This window comes from Tenrec ecaudatus, chromosome 4 (genome assembly GCF_050624435.1).
Source record: "Tenrec ecaudatus isolate mTenEca1 chromosome 4, mTenEca1.hap1, whole genome shotgun sequence".
NCBI lineage: Eukaryota > Metazoa > Chordata > Mammalia > Afrosoricida > Tenrecidae > Tenrec > Tenrec ecaudatus.
Genome location: NC_134533.1, coordinates 42,174,566 through 42,179,724, shown reverse-complemented (window position 1 = coordinate 42,179,724; position 5,159 = coordinate 42,174,566).

The window sequence follows — 5,159 nt, the reverse complement described above, 5'->3', positions numbered from 1 at the left end:
TGAATCATAACTTACAACCTGGGAAATACCTTAAAGCACTCTGAATTCTCTAATTAATTAACCTAACACTTTGTAAAAAGCATCTTTTCCTCTCTAGAGACATACTTTTCTCATAAGCACACGACTCTGCTTATCTCCAAACAGGTGATTTGAACAAATGTCAAAATTTAAAACTTTAAAAATAATTCATATCACTGTGAATTTCTATTTTTCTTTTTATAGGAAATTCATTTGGAGAAAAACCTCAGTCTTGACCCTTACTTTCAAAACAGATGCCGCTTTAGTCCCCTGATAAGAGGTCAAGAGATGTAAATGTGACATTGGCTAAAAGGTTGTGTGTGTCTGTGTTAAAAAAATCAATTTTCATACGTTTTTCTCCTTGCAAAAATAAATACTTTTGATTTTAATATTTTCAGTTCAAGCCCAAATAAGACAAGAGGACTCCTGATAAATCAGGGGTGGGTGGCTCCAGAGGCTTATTTATCTTATACTCTTCTGTCCTCACCTCATCTTCTATGTCACTACAGGCGCACAGATACCACTATGAACATTCCAGCTGTGAAGTAGCATGCTCTTGTAATTTAGATATGGTGCACATATGGAACACTTACATGAAACTGGATGATTTATCTCTTCTTGAGTCATAAATTACAAACCAATTAGTGCTAGCTACAAAAGGTACTTTTTGTACAATTTGGAAAACGTTCTTTTTAATTGTAACTTTATCTTATTGGGGCCTTTTACAGTTCCTATCCCAATCTAAACATATATCCTTTTCATCAAACACATCTGCACATACGTTGTCATCATCTTTTTCAAAACATTTTCTTTCTATTTGAGCCCCGGGCATCAGTCCCCCATTTTTGGAAAACAATATACTATCAATGATTCTTCCTTATGGCAAGTGTTTCTTGTTGCAATTTAAGCTAGAATTCCATTATAAGACACAGTTTGAAAAACTGATCATATTAAGTGACATCTGGATGCATTTCAGGTTTGCATTTTAAAATAAATTATAGTTGAAAGAAGTTCTAACTTAGATCTATTGACTTAATATGCATCTTTTACACACTAAAAACAAAGCAAAGTTTCCATAATATCCATCTAAAATTAAACTTCACAGCCCATGAGCCACCAAACTAAAAGCCAAACTCACTCCCAGCAAGTCTGTTCAGCCTCAGAGCAACCCTGTAGCACAGGGTACACCTGCCCCTGTGAGTTTCCATATTGTAATGTTTCTATGGGAGTAGAACACCTCCTCCTTCTCCAGGGGAGCATCTGGTGCTTTGCAGCTGCAGACTTCTTGGTTAGTAGCCCTACTATTTTTAGCCTGGTTCCTTGCACAATAGCATAATTTACATTTTCCTTCTCCACCTATTACTTTCTAATATTTAACTAATGTGATTCTCTCTTTTTCCCATTAAATCTTCAAAATGTAAACTAAATGAGATAGATTAACCAAAGCTATTTCATGATTTATATTTTATCACCTTAGTATTTTTTTCTTTCTTTTTTCTTTTCCTTCCCCTTGCATATGCCAGCACTTTGTTGCTCACAGCAAACAAGGTAGTAGCAACCAATTGACATCTCCCTTGAATGGTTCTGGTAATTGTTTCATGCTTTTATGAATTATTACTTCAACAAACCTCTGGTCAAGATTTGTGATAGCCACAGAACTGATAGAAATAGAAGATACCATGGTTTCCTTAGAACCAATAAAAATTCCCATTTTTGTTGTACTTAAATCCTATTTATTGCATAAAACCCAATTCCATGGAGTCTATGCCAACCCAGCATGACCCCATAGAATTTTTTAGAACTGCCTCTAGGTTTCTGACACTGTAGCTCTTTAAAGAAGCAGAAAGCCTCATTTTTCTCTCCCGGAGTAACTGGTGGGTTTTAACTGCTGGTCTTGATATTAGCAGCCCAATGTATAATCAACTGCACTTCGTGAGCTCCTGGGTGTCTTCCATATTGTTGTTCGGTGCCACAGAGTCAGTTCTCACTCGGAATGGAATGAGCCTGTGTACAACAGAACCAAACACTGCCCAGTTCTCCACTGTCCTCACAACTGTGCCTAGGCTTGAGCCCATTGTTGCACTAACTGTGTTAATCCAATCCTTGAGAGACTCCCTCTGTTTTATGCTCCTCTACTTTACCAAGCATGATGTTATTCTCCAGAGACTTGTCTCTCCTGTAAACACATAAAATAAGTGAGATGAAATCTCACCGTCCTAATTTCTAAGGAGTCCTCTGGCTATATTTCATCCAAGACAGATCAGTTAGTCTTTTTAGCAACAGTTCACGGTACATTTAACATTCTTCATACAACTATTCAAATGCCTCCATTTTTCTTCAATGTTCAACCTTCATATGCATATAAGGCAATGGAAAATTCCATGGCTTGGGTCAGGCACACCTTAGTTCTCAAAGTAACATTCTTGCTTTTCAACCCTCTAAAGAGATCTTTATGTATCAGATTTATCCACTATAATGTGTCTTTTGATGTCTTGACTTCTGCTTACATGAGCAGTGACTATGGAGCCAAGCAAATCAAAATCCTGGACAACTTTAACCTTGTCTCCATTTATCATGATGTTACCTATTGGTCTAGTTGTGAGGATTTAGGTCTTCTGTACATTGAATTGTAATCCATACTGAAGGGGTAGTGCATTATCTTCATCAGGAAGTGCTTTAAATCCTTCTCATTTTCAGCAAGCACAGTTGTGTTATCTGCATATTCAGTGTTGTTAAAAAGCTTTCCTCCAACCGGGTGGTCATATTCTTCTTCATATAATCCAATTTATCTAGTTACATGCTTAGCCTACAGATTGAATAAGTATATAGAGAGGATGCAAACTTGTCGCACATCTTTCCCAATTTTAAACCTTGCAGTATTCCCTTGTTGTGTTTGAACAATTTCCCCTTGATACATGTGAAAGTTCTATAGGAGCACAATGATGGTTTCCGGAATTTCCATTCTTCTCAAGACTATCCACAAGTTTTTATGATCCACAGAGTTAAAGCCTTAGCATAGTCAATAAAATACATCTTTCTGCTATACTTTGCATTCAGCCAAGATCCATCTGACATCAGCAATGATACCCCTTGTCCTATGTCCTCTTCTGAATCCTGCCGAAATCTCTAGGAACTCCATATAAATGTGTTGCAGCAAACATTTTAATGATGTTCAGCAAAATTTTACTTGCATGTGAAATCAAGGATATCGGTCTGTTATTTGAGCATAATGTTGTGTCACTTTCCTTCAGAATGGATACAAATGTGGATTCTTCCAGTCAGTTGACCAAGTGACTGCGTTTCCAAATTTCCTTCCAAATTTTATTGCATGTATTAAATGCTAATTCACATTTTCAACATTATCAAATTTTCCATAGTTCTTCAATAAACCTAATATAATGAGATAAAAGAGTACATCTCTTTCTTTGCATGGGAAAGTCACACTATCTTGTGAATATTTTAAGTTCTTGCTATACGTCTGAGCCCTAATATTTAAATCCTCAAATTAACCCTAGGGGGAAAAATATGATCAGAGTCTAGCAAAGAGACCATGTACTTAATTCGTGACAAAAGACATAATATCGGTATCACTTGGACAAAAATAAACCAAGAACACTGCCATCAAATCAATTCTAACTCAGAATAACCCTACACAGGTTTAATGAGATTGTAAATTTTTACAATATTAGGTAACTAATCACTTTCAGCACACAAACGTGTGCTTTTTACACATCAACAGTTTTTAACAAGCTTTCCTCCAATCCTGATGCCACATTCTTCCTTATATAATCCAGTTTCTCAGATTATTTCATCAGCATACAGATGGAATAAGTATGATAAGAGGCTACCACCCTGACACACACTTTTCCTGATTTGAAACCATGTAGTATTTCCTGGTTCTGTTTGCACAACTGCATCTTGATCCAGGTACAAATTTCACATGAGCATAAGTAAGTACTCTGGAATTCCCATTCCTTTAAAAGCTATCCATAGTTTGTTATGATCCACAAAGTTGAATGCCTTGGCATAGTCAATAAAACACAAGTAAACATCTTTTTGGAATTACCTGCTTTGAGCCAATATCCAGCTGACATCAGCAGTGATATCCCTTGCTCCACATCCTTGTCTCTTTCAGGACTGAGCCTATGGCAGCTCTCTGTCAATGCACTGCTGCAACCTTATTGAATGATATTCAGCAATAGTGTACTTGCATGTGATATCAACAATATTATTCTATAATTTGTACATTCTGTTGGGTCACCTTTTAAAAGTTTGGATACAGCCTGTTGGTCCAGTAGCAGTCTTCCAAATTATCTGGCATAGACAATTATGTGCTTCCAATGCATCATTGTCCCGTTGAAACATGTCAATTGGTATTCTATCAACTCTTGGAGCCTAGTTCAAGTGTAATTTGAACTTCCTTCAGCACCAGTGGTTTTTGCTTGTACACTTCCTTCTAAAATGGTTCAATACCAACCACCTTTTTTTACCACAGAGACTCGGTGTATTCTTTCCATCTTCTTTTGATACTTCCTAACTCATTTTGCCCATAGACTCTTTCAGTATTACAACTCCAGGCTTGATTTCATCCGTGAGTTGTTCTAGTGTAAGATGTACTGAGCATGTTCCTCTGTTGGTTTTCCAACTCCCGTTCTTTCGCACACTTCTTTATGGTTTTCTTTCTTCATCATTTGCCCCTTGAAATTTTGTTCTGCTCTTTGACTTGATAAATTCTTCCATTTGCCTTAGCTCCTCTAAGATTAAGAGCAAGTTTATGAGTCTCTTCAGACAACTGTTTTGATACTGTCTTTCTTTCCTGATTTTTTTTTAATTCGTGATTTCTTCCCACAGTACTTTGATCCTGCAAAGTTATATCCTGCCATCGCCAGCATTGTTTCTACCACCAAGGTCATATTTTCCCACTACTATTTTCGTCTCTATGTTTTCCACTTCTGCATTCTAATCACCTTCATTATCAAGGCATCTCAATTGACTGTTCCATCAATTTCAGATGGAAGACATTGGTAGAATTCTTCAACTTCTTTATCACTAACTCTGGTGGTTGGTCCATAAATTTATATTGACTGAATTTCTTGGTGTGTGGATAGATAGTATCCTATCACAAACAATATTTCATTTCA